The sequence below is a fragment of the Hemicordylus capensis genome, chromosome 3, assembly GCF_027244095.1.
Source record: "Hemicordylus capensis ecotype Gifberg chromosome 3, rHemCap1.1.pri, whole genome shotgun sequence".
In the NCBI taxonomy this organism is placed as follows: domain Eukaryota; kingdom Metazoa; phylum Chordata; class Lepidosauria; order Squamata; family Cordylidae; genus Hemicordylus; species Hemicordylus capensis.
This window is the reverse complement of record NC_069659.1, coordinates 49715315-49730462: the sequence shown is the minus strand read 5'-3', so window position 1 is coordinate 49730462 and position 15148 is coordinate 49715315. Positions and strand designations below refer to the sequence as shown.

The following is a 15148-nucleotide window of genomic DNA, read 5'->3' as shown; positions in this document are numbered from 1 at the left end:
CCTCTGCCGCCCCCTCCCCCCCCCGGCCTCCCTTACAAAGGCATGATTTCCCTTTGCTTGTAAAGGGGAATCCTCACTAGATTCCCCTTTACAAGGTTCATCCCTTGAAATGGGTTGAAATGGTCCTTAAATGACTGGGCCTGGTTCGGTTCTAACTCAGGCTGGCCACCTTTTCTTAAAGCTGGTTCAGTTTGAGTTCAAACTGATCAAACCGGACCGGTTCGAATAGAACCCAGTTTGAGTCAAACCAGTTCTTAACACCCCTATATCATTCACCGCTGCTACTTGATAATCCAGCACCCATACAGAATCAAGAGGTACTTCCAGGCTACAACCCTTGTCCTTTATGGGGACTGTAACCATCAAAGATAGGCAAAATCATAGTCCTACAATCTCTAGGCTGCCCCATCATGAATTAAGCTTCAATGCATCAGCCCTCATCCAGACCATAACTGTATTCAGGCAATTGCTCAGGGAATCCACCACTGCTTCTGGACTTAATGGAAAAGAAAAACAAAAGTGGGTGTCATCAGCATATTGATGACATTGCACTCCAAAATGACAAATGATCTCTCCCAGTGGTTGCATATACACGTTTAAAAGAACAAAATAATGCTAGCAGCACAATGATGTAGTATGTCTCTGGCTAATGGTTAATATTTATTAAACATCCTGACACTGTCTGATTGGTGGATGGTGCTATAAAAGTGAATATTACCGTTAATGATAGAAGTGTCTTGTCAAAATGTTTTCCATAATCTGTATAAGATCTAGATTTTCCATAATTTAGCCATCTCTCCCTACATACATATACATCTGTGTTTCTCAATGAAACACAGTTAATTCTGGAATGGGTAGGATTCTAACAGTATCCAATCATACTTCATCACAATTTAGGAAAGGAAAAGAAAGTTTTATTCAACTGAATCTTCAGAAATAATTTATGGAGGTCACAGATAATGGTACAGATTGACCTTCATAAATTGCATTTCTGACTAAATTTTTTAAACATTTTGTATCCCACTTAAGGATTTCTACCATATCACTCACTGAAGATGTTCTCACAAGCAGCTAAGACTGGGCTAGGGCATCTAAGTCCCGGCTTGGCTGCCTGTGGGAACCACCAGGAGACACGTGGATCCCAGTGGCACCTCGGCATCAAACCCGGCTAAAAAGCTGGGCATGTAAATGAGGTTAAGGGAGCAAGTGCTCCCTTAACCTCATTCAACTGATCGTGTGTCAGCATCGGCTGCTTTCAGCCACTGAAGCATTGATGGGCACCTGCCCGTCGCTGGGGGGATCGCAACAATGCACCACACACTTGGATTTCTGGGGGCCAGGATGACATGTCCCAGCCTCAGAGTGATCAGCCCTGCTCCGCATTGCATGGAGCAGAGCTGGTCATGTGGAAGCATGGAGCACACTCCCACCAGGATAATAATAATGGGGGGGGGGGAGAGCCAAGCTTGGGAAGCCTTCCTCCTGCCCACCTGGTAGATCACGTGCATGGCCCCAGTATATGTTTTAGATATACACTAAAAACAGGTTTGACAATTTCCTGAAAAATATAATCTGCAAATACAAGTAACCACAAATAATCCAGACACACTTATTCCCTGTCAAGTGGACCTCAGAAAATAAGTTTATTAGCATGTAGTGCGTAAAACAGCTCCAAGTGAGTGTAACTCTCGACATTTCAGAGATATCACTCAATCCAGGTTCTAGCCTAGAATGATCAATTGGTGTGAATTCAAAGCAAGGTGATATGGTAGCAGGTTACAATCTGCATCTATTTATAATGCGCTGAACATTGTGGAAATATTTTGGTATGGAAGAGGGTTGAAGGATAAATATGCATTTACTTTATGTAAGGGATGTATACTTCACCTTATCACAAAGCTTCAAAATATCAATCAACAGTTAACAATCAACAAACCACATTAAAACAAAATTACGCAAAGCCATTAGGTAAAAACAAATAAAACCACACTTAATAAAACTAAGTTTTAAAACATGTTGTGTGTTTTTTTAAAGGACCCAGGACTAAAATCCAAAAGGCCATCAAGTGCCAGGAAAAGCATGTAAGAACAGGATGGACACATGATTGTACAATGCAAGCATGGGATTTGGCACTGGGCCACTAGATACTTTAAGACTTTACTAAGTAGTGAAGTTAAAGCCTATTTCTGCTATACCTTTTCACATACATTGGAATCTGAAAATGGAATGTTTATAGAATCAGATCCTGAAGCTACTAATGATTATAAAGCAAGAACCTTGAGCTGAGTGAATGGTCACCTGAGTGGGCAGTCTGGGAATACCCAACGCTGCTTAAGGGCCGTGAAATGAAGTGCTCATGGTCCTGTTCTGTCCCTTGGATGAAAGTCTTCTGCAAGGGTCAAACTATTCTGTGCCAGGAAGTTGCAGTGTTTTTACATGTGTTTACATGGGGAGAAGAGCACCTTAGGGTGGGGAAGATTTTGAAAAGATGAAAAGACTTGTTAAGCATCCCTGTTTCGTGTACTACCTCTCATCAAAATTACAACCTCCCAAAGCTCAATTTCATTTAAAAATGAGATTTTATTACCCATGTGTGTATAATGGGCAATTTACACCTAAGAGCAGGATAGAAGTATAATAAATAAATATTTTAAAAACGGAAATCTTGGTACTGGGCAATTAGCCCAGGCAAAAATGTGTACATAACATGGGTAACTTACTAGGTACCTCCAACAGCAGAAAAACCTGCAGCAGATCTGCCCTATTTTGCTAGCTCTTGCCTTTTGTATGTTGTAGCACAGGGGAATTTTGTATAGTCTCTGAAATGTTAAGGATATGTTGAAGACTCATAAAGCAAAGGGCAAAAAATTAAAAAATAAACCAACAGCTGATCTCCTCACAGGCAAAGACTTTGGCAACTTTCTAAATACACATAATTTTCTTTGGTATTTCCTGATTCTTTGGCCAGAAAAATAATCACAGAACTTATTTTCTGCAGGGAAGGAGTAGAAATTGTTTCTCACGCTAGATCTGGGATACATAGTAGAGATTAACAGGTCACAGAGAAATTTTATTATCTAGGGTAATGAAAAGACTGCATTAACAGAGTAGCTCCTTTTTTACTCTTAATATGGTCAGAACTTTAAAAGGCTGCCTGAGCATAAAACAAGTCTTTGAGAAATGCCAAGAGAATTCTTAATGGAAGGACCCAATTCAGTTAAGTTCTGATTTCACTGAGAACAACAGTCAGCACAAACTCTTATGTAATATATATATTTACTACAATTAAGATCCTTAACTGCAGAAAAAATAAGAAAAATCACCTGTGTCATATGCAACCCAGAGACAAGATAAAACTTTAAGATTTGGAACTGGGTTTTCAGTGATCTTAAGGCTCAAGCAGTCCTGAAAAGATCGAATATATTAATGCTGAAACATAGCTAGTATGGATTTAGGAACATACACCTGATTTTAATAAACAGCAGTGTACAATGTAACAAAAGTACAATTGCTATAGTAGGAGAAAAAAACCCTGCATAGAATCTTATCTTTAATCTCAAATTATATAGTGAAGTGTTCATTATTATTTAATACAGACACCTATGCTTATTTGTACTCTCTGATTTCCACTTCTGATTTACTTCTGATTGGACAAGCAAAACAAGCATGTGAAAATTCCACTGCACATGTTAGTTGCATATCTATTGAGCATAATCATAATTATTAAAATTATAAATCACTGAAAATAGGATGAAGAAATACTATCACATACAGTACTAATAAAACTAGCAACACTAAACTAAAACTGCAAAGCTTGTTGTGACTGGTCGGGTCTTGAATACAAGAAAGTAACCAAGTGAACAAATGCTGAATGAAAGATTCTTCTTATATACAAAACCTCAATTTCAGCAATAAATTAAACTAGAAGTCTCTGGCATCTGAGAGCAGCAGGGCAGCTTATCATGCTAAAGGAAAATCTGCTTCTCTTCTCAGTAGTTATCCTGTTAGTGGCCTTTAAGCAACACTCTGTTGCACCAATGACACTCGTGTTACACAAGCTGGTTTTCCCCTTGGCAAACATCCACAAATGTTCATCAGATTCTTCTATGCTTGGTTCTTAAAAATAACATGGGAGTACACATTACCTAGACATAGTCCTAGATTTCACTAATATTTACAACAGCAATGTATTTGGCCCTATTTAAAGCAAATTACTTCTGCAAACCAGCTGCTATTCTTTGACAGCTATAACTTCTGCAACTTCCATGGCATGTTCATCAGCTGTGGCAACTGAACATCATTTGGGCCATTGTGTAAGATTTGCTGAACTCATTTAAAAAGTGCTACCAAGACTCCAATGTTGGGGGTGGGGGAGAGGATAATTATTCTGAGAACATAGATAATTTTAAAAAGTCACCTGGTCAAAACCCTATTAACAGGAACATGTCTCCACACCCCCATATATGGTAAAGCTCTAAAATTTTAGCTCTTCCCTGCATCTTTGTCCTGACTGCCAAATCAACTTGATTAACACTTGCCTGCAGGGCTGTAAAAATATCCTTAATTCCAAAGTGCCAGCCTCAGTTTTTCGGGATCCAGCATGAAATGTATTAGGTGCCAGCCCCAAACAGGCGCCACTGTCAAATTGCTAGGAACCCAGGAAACCAGCTGTCTCCAACGTTTCCAACCAATAGCTATGACTGTTCAGAGCCCTAATATTTGTAAAAACTAGTAGGGAAAACATACATTATGCATATTAGGTGTGCACAATTTTTAAATGTTGATAACACTTTTCCAAACCAACTGTTTTCCCAGAAGGATGACAATGAAAGTTCTTTGGTTTAGATTGTGTACATGCCAATGTATGAAATATTTAAAATGAAGCTAGAGTGCAAAAAGCCTTTAAAATGTCTTCTGTGATTAGAGAGTTTCTGCAGTCATGTTGAAATGACACAGGGATGGAAACGAAGGGAAACAGGTTTCCAAAAACTGTTAAGAACAAGAGTTGGTAATTTCATAAGGAAGTGTGCTTCAGCTAAATAACAGGAGACAAGAGAATGTTTACCATGACTGTTCTACTACAATTGCTGAATGCTGCATTTCTAGACAGTGTCTAGTTGACAATGTAATAGATAATAAATATAGCATTTAAAATGGGACATTTCAAGCAATGAAGTTCTTTCTTACATTATCTCAGTAATCCTTACAATACCACAGCGGGATAGGCCAGAAATATGATTATTGCTGTATTAAAAATGGAAGGCTAAGGCTGTGAAGTGTGTTGCGTGAGGACACCCAGTGAGTTTGTGACAAGAGTGAAATTTAGAATGAAGACCTTCCCGATCATAGCATTAGCCACTACACAAACATGCTGCAAGTTTCATCCCAAAGTAACTATTCTGTTCATAGTCCTTAATCAGACAAATTCAGAAACGCTTAATTACAGTTTGCCCAAATCAGGGGGAAATGTTAAAAATGTTACACTTTAAGACAAAAAGGAATAACTACAAAAAATAATAATGAAACACTGACATTATATATGTTCATACACTGACTCACAGCAGAAAGACAAACTATTGTTTCATAAAATGAAAAATTGAATGTTTTGTTTTGTAAAAGCCACACACCAAACTACAGAAAATTAAAAGCAATGTATTCTCACATGTAAACAATGGCTGACATCCAGGCTAAGTTACTCAGTAGTACTATGCAGGAGTTACTCTAGAGGACTGCTTAGTTCTAAAAAGACCTCTGTAAAGTAATTTAAGCAAAGATGTCAGCCAGTGTATTTTGTAGAAAGATACTAATTGTAGAAAGATATTAAGTCTGGGGGAGTTAATATAAAAACTAGACTAACTTTACTAATTAATATGGAACATATTGATACAACATGTCTCAAAGAGGCCAAGACATGCAATGATTTCCAGTTGCTACCACGTACACAGTTTACAGCCCAGTCCTGTTCATCTTTACATTAAACCAAGTCTGGCCAAATTCAGTGCTACTTACTTGACACAATACTTGGTCCAAGTAAGGAACACTATGCAGGCTAAAGCAGGAAGGTGTTTTCAAAGAGAGTGCTCCAAGCTCCTATTTTATCAGTGGTATCAGATCACATGTCTAAGTCAGGGGAGATAATTAGGCAGGTCTACAAGAAAAACAGATACTGGAGCATCTGACTTCTGATTTCTACCTAAATGCAATATGTTACAGGTAAACCATTAAACAATTTTGCTGGGGAGCTTGGGAATGGGAGATGAAAAAAGAGGAAGAAGAAAGGTGAGAGACATTTTACTTCCCACAGGCAGTGCTCTATAATAATGAGAGACCTTGTAAAAATTGTTAGTAAGAACATTCATCTTGACTATTTTCTTTTCTCTTATATTAGCAAACATCAATTTATTGCTAAAGGCTGTAATGGAAACATACACCTTTCATCTTAACTTGAATTCTAGAGTTTATAATTGACATCTTTTAGCAAAACTTTCCTACCAGGCCTGCATGAACTGTCAGTATAGTTCAAGTAGTGAAAACTTATTGTTAAATATATGTTCATATAAACAAGTCTACAAAGATGTAAATGACCACAAATATCTAGATGAAATAATGATAGGAATTCTTACACAGATCTGGAAATGTGATTCCTACCTACCATTTTCCAAAAAAGGAAGAAAATAAACAATATTAAAAGGTACACATGTGCAGAAGTAAACATGCGTACATAAGAAACAGCATTGGATTGGGGGAAAGGATCTCACACACACACACACACACACAATTAAATCTGGGTAGATAACTTAAAACAGACTATGGATTAATTAATGCTTTGTCTTTATGTAAAGCATGTGAACAAAAAGCAGATAAAATAAAAAGAATACACACAGAGACAGAGACAAAAAAACAGGAGGGAACGGGGAGAAGGAAATGAAAGTAAAAGAAAACAAACAGAGTTCTAACAGGCCCACTCTGCTAACAGGAGTCCAACTAAAGAGTCATATGATATCTGATAGTGCAGGACACGTCGCCAGGAGCTGGAGCGGATTGCCTGCAGGAAGAAAGAGCCAGTGTCTTCTTGCTCAAAGAGCTTTTCTTTCCCTGTTTTCTTTTCTTTTTCCCCCCTTCGTCTCTTTCTCTCTCTTTTCTCCTCTACTGTGAATGCCTTGGTCTTAGATCAGGTCCATGAAGAATCTCTGAAAAAGAACTATCATCTTTCACCGTACTTCTGGATGCAAAGAGAGCTGGTGGATGATGCCTCTTAGTTGAGACTGAAGGGACTTATGTAGATTTTGGCATGGACTACCCCTCCCTCCTGTTGCCACCTCTGGGATTACAAACACAACATGGACACATACCATGTTATAGAACAAAAACAAAAAGGATATCTTAAGAACTGAGATACATACAGGAGATATAGACAAGTGGGTTTTTCTACAAAAATGACAAATCGTGTGTTCATTACTTGTTTGTTTCTATTTTAATATTAGATTACTAAACAAATTACAAAATAACAAAAATGCAAAGGTATTTCTGTGCTTGGGATAAAGGAAGTAAATATTAACTTTAAAAAAGAAAAGAAAAGAATTTGCCAAAAGTTATTTAATTTCTACTGTCAGGAAGGAGACTGAAAGAAACATTAGAGGTATCAGCATGTTCTATATCTTATTTTCTTTATTGAGACATTTCATGCTCAACTATGGAGCCCTTGAGGGTAAGGCTGGACCAAAAAATGCTCTGCATTTACACCATGAAGCTGGTTTCACTCCAATTGCTACAGTTAAATTACTCCAGAATTACAGCAGTTAACTGTAGAACAAACTTGTCTTTGTATCTCCTGAGTAAACATAAACACATTCCTTCTGAAATAATATCTCGTAAGTATGTGGGGCTGCCAAAATCTGTCTTATATAAATACATGCAGCATATACATTACTGTAATGGATCATCTCTTCAAGGAGAAGATAGAATTAAAAGAAAAGAAAAGCAGTAGTGGTAATGATAATCAGCCTTTGTGTCCCCAAACAATTGCTATAATTACTGCCAACCTAGTTCCACACATTTGTGTGATATACATATGTGTACACACACACACAAGTGATGGTGAACAGATTTCCCACACCTGCTCGTAGATGCACTGTTTTTAAATAATGTTTTTATTAAAAGTAGTAATTAATTAATGGGGATTACTTTAATGAAAAGAACCTCTTCTTTGTGCTTGTAAAATGTTTAAATCTATATACTCCGATATATTTAACAACAGGAAGAATTGTAGACTTTATCATATTTCATATACCATATGTTATTGAATTTTGGTCCAACTTTTATTTTATCACACTATGATACTAAAGAAACTATATATTGTGCAATGCTGCATATACACATGAGTTGAAATACACACAATAATGTATCTGTGCACATAAAATATAGATACATGGGGAGAAATCCTGAATAGAAATATGGCTACACAGGGTGCATAGGTGACAGATAGGTACTATATGTATGGTTCCATCTACAGGAGAGACAAAAATTGCAAACCTCTAACCTCAGATGGACACACATATTTTGATACCATCCAAGAAAAATGTGCCCCTCTGGATGAGTGCACCACTGCTTCATCTTTTTCTCACACACACACACACACACACACACACACACACACACACACACACACACACACCTGTCTTTACCAACTTTTGTTGGGGGTGGGGAAGTATAAGTGAAAAAAGTAAGTTTTCCCTACTGTTCCTTCACTGTATCCCTTCCACTTCTTCCCCCTATCATGCCCCTGGTGAAATGTGTCGAGAGGAAGAGAAAGACACAAAAAAAGGGGGGGGGGAGAGAGAGAGAACTTCTTCGGAGCCTAACTTCTATGTCGGGGGACCCCACAAGGTAAAAGTTAGCAAAGCAATAACTAAATATTTTTTAAATCTGTATTTTTCAATGGATTAAAAAAGAACAAGCTAGTTTTATCCCTTCAATTATTAGTACGAAAATATATTTTAGGAGTGGGGGGGAAAGAACATCCCTTTTATTTTTTATGGTGTTTTTTTTCCCCTGGGGGGGCGGGTGTTGCTGCCATTGCTTCCTTTCTTTTAGGGGAAAAAAAGCCCTTAAACTGAGGGGGAAACCTATCTCAGGCGTTAAGCTTGCACTCCCCCCCCCCTTCCTTTGTAAAGAACTCTTTGTTCTCTAGTGAAAATGCTGGAGAGAGAGAAAAAATCCCCGGGCAGCGACTCCCTGAAACAAGTGCAAAACACTTAGAGGCTTTTGGGCTGGCTGGGAGCCAGAAACCCTCCCGCTGTCTGGTTAGGAAAAGAGGAAAAAAGAGAGCGGGAGAGAGACAGAAGCAGTGCGCGAGAGAGGGGGGGGGGCATTGGCGCTTCCTTTAATAGACATAGGAAGCGGGATTTTTTTTTTCAAAACTGGCGGTCAAGCGTTAAGTAACTCCCCGCCTAAATCCACCTGCTCGGAATGAACTTGGGTAACCCCTCGGGGTGCCTGAGGAGAAGAACCTACTCTAGACTCTTCTCCCCCTTCAGCCGCTGCTGCCCTGCTTTCATTCTTCCTGCTCCCGTCACACCATGCCCACAGCTCCTCTTTCCCCCCTCAAAGCAACAACAAACACACCAAAATACACGCTCGCTCCATCTCCTTAAAAAAAAAAAAAAAGCGAAAAAAAGGCGCCTTTCCCTCTCGGTTGCGACACAGTGATAAGGGGTAGCGAACATCTCATACCTGGTGTGAATGTTAATCAGCCAGGAGTTCTCCTTTTCCCCAAGACAGGGAACTGTATCCTTCCAAATTTATTAGAACCTCCTCCACTGCCTCTTTGAAAAACCTTCTTTGTCACCCTCTTCCCAAGTCCTGATACACTTTTTTTTTAAATAAAAAAAATGGCTTCGGAGCTCCTTCTATTCTTGATATTGATTCTCTCTCTCCCTCTCTCTCTGTCTCCCCCCACCCCTCCTCCTTTCTCCTGTCTCTGTCTCTTCTGAGTGGTCTATTGATAAGTCCCTAGAGGCACTGGGTCAGCCTGCCCGTAGGAAACCAGACACAATGCACAAATCTCCGAGTGCCATTCTGCCATCAGCAAGCAGACCACGTTTAGGAGAGAGGAAGGGGGGAAAAACCCACACACACACACACACACACACACACGGTAGAGCAAAAGACACAGAGAGAGAACGTACGTGTGTGTTGTGTGTGTGTGTGAGAGAGAGAGAGAGAGAGAGAGAGACTGATTGGAACAGGAGGGAGGGAGAGAGAAAGCAAGAGAGAGTGAGAGAGCGACACTGCCAGTCAGGTTAATCATCCCTACTTTAATTAGCTGTTCAGCTTAGACATAAAACAATTGAATTTGAATGATCTGTCAGTGGGCTCGGCTGAACCAAAAGGGAAACGCGAATATTACAAAAAAGACTGTTGGTGGATTCTGATAAGCTAGACTGGAAATCCTCAAAGGGTAACTATTAAAACTTGCCACCAAACAAAAAGTACAAATGCAAATGGCATTGTACAATAAAACATTTCCTAAATAGTGGAGAGATGCCAATCTTTTTTCCTCTCTTTTTCTAATAGAAGGTTCTGATTAGAAGAAGGTTCTGATTAGAAGGTTCCAATTAGATATATTGCTTTCAGAATGCCCCCTCCCCAAAAAAACCCCACCACACACACACACGCACACCCTGTAATTCTGGCAGAAAGGGGAGCTCTATCTAGCAGGCGCATTTTTACAACTGCAAAAACTTTATTGCAATTCCCATTACAGAACAGGTGGAGTTTAATATGGTCAGACCTACATGTGTGTGGAGGACAGCTAGAACAGAAAGATAATAGGGCCACCATATTTTCCAGTGATAAGCAATGGGCATTACTTAGGCACTTCCCTAGGGCTGAAACTACAGAGAGTGGAAGCAATGCCTACTTCAGTAATTCCAATCCACACAATCTAGATGTGCAAGATGGTTCAATTTGTGTTAGTTCCTGATGGTCTGCATTGGTCAGAGGAACTGGTTCAGGACACATAATGAACCACATCAGACTCCCACTGTGAGTTAAATGGCATTCCAGAGAATCAGAATCTGTTTTTCAGCAGGATACTCCCTGCTTTTTAGTGATATACTTGGACTTTTACACACAGCAGGCTTTACCGTGAATTTACTGGGAGGCTTTATTGAGAACTCGAAGTTGTACTCCCAAACCGATGCAAATAGTGGATTTTTGTACCCCGGATACAAATTGGGCTACACTGTAACGCACAGTGAAAACCCTGAATTGTGTGTGAACTGCTCCCCGATAACTCGCAGGAACTTCAGGGTAAAGCTGGCCAATATATGAATGCACCCCCTCCATTCCGGAGCAGATACATGTTAAAGGGCTTTAAAAGCCCCATGTGAAAAACTTCATGGGCATATCAGAAGTTGATTCCTGGACAAGCCCATAGAGCTTTCTGAACAAGACTATGTGCTCTTTATAGAGCTTTGGAAACTGCTGGCACTTAATAAATATTAAGTAATAGAAAGCCCTAGCAGTAGATCTACTGCTTATTTGTAAATGTTAACTCATTTAAGTTTATGGATATTTTATATTGGTCACTAACTACCCCTCAACTTATGCAAAGCAAAACAAAAATAGATTTTAAAAACCCAAGCAATCCATTGGCAAAGTTGGCATTGGCAATAGATAGAGGTTCATGAGTCTTATAGACAGTAAGGCGATGCTAGGTACTATGAATAAGCAATTCATTGCACTGAAGAAAGTATTTAAGAAAACGGGGGGAAATCTCACTAAAAAAAACAGGTGCAGAGTAATTTATTCATTCAGACCTTGGATGCAATCTGAGGTACAAATGGATTAATCCTAGTGATAGACATCACACTGAAGTGCTGTACAGCAGGCAGGTGAGATATTTATGACACTTCTGAAAACCTGCCATAATTGGTACCTCAAATAGGGAAACATAATGTTTTTGTTGCTATTACAAAGTGTGTCACATTTGACTGTCTAACATTGTATTGGCAAGGTATCCATTTAGCACACTGGTGTCAGTATGATGGTGATATGAGGGGCTGCAAGCAATAACCCAGTTTAGTATACAGACAGAGCTCTATTATTACATCTCTGATGTCAAGAAACAAGAAAGGGAGAATAGATTACCCACAAGAGGTATAATATGTTTTCTCTATATATTTTAAAGAGGATTAGGAGTATAGCATTCATTCCATAAAATTACTATTCCATTTTGTTAACATCAACCATACAATATAATTTGATTTATTTGTTTAAGCTATTGTAAACCACAGTTCTGTACCCAAAAGCGGTGCCCAACATTAAAAACATCACTCTGCCAACTGGGCAATGAGGTGACTCCAATATGAAGTAGGGTGAACAACGATCACTATTTATCCCAGGACAGTGTCCCTCCACTGTCCTCTGATGTTTACTTTGTGTGTATTTTTAGATGGTGAGCCCCTTGGGGACAGAGACTCATGCTCTCAAACCTTTTGCTATGTAAACTACTCTGATAACTTTTTTGTTGAAATGTGTATATTAAAAAAATTATTATTATTATTATTATTATTATTATTATTAAGAGAAAGAACATTACAAATTTACAAAGAGAAAGAACATTACAAATACTTGGGTATTCTCCAGGCTGATAACACTGCAGACACTGAAGTTAAAAGAAAAATTGGAAGTGAATACATCAGGAGAGTTAGAAAAATCCTAAAAGTCCAAACTCAATGGCGGGAACACCATACAAGCCATAAACACCTGGGCTATACCTGTTATCAGATACACTACAGCAATATTAGACTGGACCCAGGCAGAGCTAGAGACGCTAGATTGCAAGACCAGGAAAATGATGACCATCAATCATGCTCTGCACCCCCGCAGTGATGTAGATAGGCTAGACCAGTGTTTCTCAACCTTTTTGGAGTCAAGGACCGCTAAATTCTTCGTGCAGAGTTTCAAGGACTGCTACATTCTTCATGCGCAGTTTCCCGGACCGGCAGTTAGTAAAGGGGTTTCAAATCTATCTATCTATCTATCTATCTATCTATCTATCTATCTATCTATCTATCTATCTATCTATCAGACTTCTATACTGCCCAAAACTTGCATCTCTGGGCAGTTTACAATTAAAATAATATAAGCATTAAAATAATTAAATTTGGAATCTTTTGCAAACATGGAATATTAGGGGTTCTCAACCTTGGGTCCCTCAGTTAAACTCCCATAACCCCCAACCACAGTGGCATTTGGCCATTATGGCTGGGGATTATGGGAGTAGAAGTCCACCAATGTCTGGATACCCAAGGTTGAGAACCCCTGAATCTAAAAGCCTGGGTGAACAAATTTGTCACCAGTATGTCTTCAGTATGTGTGGGGTGGGGGTGGAGGTGCTTGTGATTACTCAATGGAGAGGGGATGTTGGGCCATTAGAAAAATTCAAAAGCTACATGGGGGCAATGAAAACAACACACAAGCAAGCTTTTGAATCCCCCAAAATGCTTCATCAGGCTGGATGTCAAGCAAAGCAAAAAGGAGGTGAGGAGAGGAGAGCAGGGCAAGCTCAGTAGAGCCGGAAATCTACAGTTTAACCCTCTCATGATGGAGGTGGAGTTTTAGCAGGAGTTGTGTAGTCGCAGGGCAGGATCCAGACAACGTTAGTCACGCCCACCCACTGAAATTAATTTAATCGTCTCTCATTTGTGTCAATGCTGCTTGGTCATGATCACCTGACTTGATCTGGATCCTGCTCTTAGATGTGCACTTTGTGAGGTGGACCTAATGAAACCCGTGCAGCTCCTCCAAAACTCGTTAAATTCGTTACATGGCAGGTGCTGGGAATTGGGGTTTTTTTAATGGTGAAAGAAAATGTGAAGAAGAGCGGTGGAGACCTGGCATTAAAAGAAAGGGGGTGATTCTGAGATGGCGGAGGGTGTGGGGCGTTGTAGTGGTAGATGCCTCATTTTCCTCGCTGGGGAGACGAGGCACTGTTCAGGGTGGGTGAGGCAATGGTGCACCGGACTGCACTCGGAAGGTCGCCTGGGTCCAAGAGCTGCCGCCACTGTGCTTGCGCACCAGAGTGTAGCAAGTGTTCCCCATCCTCTCTCACAATGTGCACTTCTGTGCCCCCCTCCCAACTCCCCTGCGGGAGCCAATCACACCAGCCTGCCTTTGGGGCCACGCAGCTCACGTGGTCCCACATGCTGCCCGCGCATACCTGTGAGGTGAGCCAAGGCGGCCCTCCTCCCTCCCTCCTCTGCTTAGCCCTCACCGCGGCATGATCCCGGCCAGAGATTGTCCCCCGCACCCGGCGAGGTCATAAAGGGGACCGCCGTCCTCCACCGGCGGTGCAGACCAGGGGGTTACAGGGGGCAGAGGGACCACAACACCCCACCGATGCAAGAGGGAAACAGCGTTCCCTCTCAAGGCGCCTCGACCACAATAGGCAGCTGGGTTTCAATCAATCAACCTTTGGCTGCAAACAATGAGCATGCAAGAACCAGCAGCCCTTCAAGTGGCAGCCCTTCAGGTGGCATACCTTTTCATGCCCCCACACCGCATACAGTTTGAAGCTGTAAAGATAGGGAATAAAATAGCTGTAGGAAGATCACAGCAGCACGTGGAGGCAAGGGACAAGAAGGTGATACTCTTCCTCTTCCGTACCATGTGCAAAATTGAGGAAGCGAGTGCCTTGATTGCAGTTGTTGGGGGGGGGGTGTTGACTCCCAGTCAGGGACCGGCGCTCAACCCTTCGGGGACCGGCAGCGGTCCCCGGACCGGTGGTTGAGAAACTCTGGGCTAGACCTCCCTTGTAGCTCAGGTGGAAGAGGAATGCTGCAAGTCCATCAAACAGTAGAGGAGGAGAAAAGAGGCCTTGAAGAATATATCAAGGACAGTGAAGAAGATGCACTTCAAATGGTCAATAACAAGAAATTATTCCACACCAATGAAAGAAAGCAGGCCTACAAGAAAGAACAAGTCAAGAACCGAGCAGAAAAATGGAAAAGTAAGCCACTGCATGGTCAATATTTGCACAATATAAGTGGAAAATCAGACATCACAAAGACCTGGCAATGGCTTAAGAATGGCAACTTGAAGAAAGAAACAGAGGGTTTAATACTGGCTGCACAAGAACAGG

At 40.5% G+C, this 15148-nt stretch overlaps 1 protein-coding gene across 20 annotated transcripts in view; it reads right to left on the bottom strand.

Annotated features, from left to right (window-relative positions):
• Positions 1-15148, bottom strand: part of ZBTB20 (zinc finger and BTB domain containing 20) — an 852388-nt gene that overhangs the window by 150848 nt on the left and 686392 nt on the right. Inside the window, exon 1 of one of the 20 annotated variants that reach the window (XM_053309307.1) lies at positions 9733-9917. The exons of 17 other annotated variants lie outside the window; for them this stretch is intronic. The gene's annotated coding sequence lies outside the window, so the exon portion shown is untranslated. Of the gene's footprint in view, positions 1-8674; positions 8762-9732; positions 9918-15148 lie in introns of those variants that run through there. 2 more of the 20 variants (XM_053309308.1, XM_053309309.1) reach the window with 2 other exon arrangements.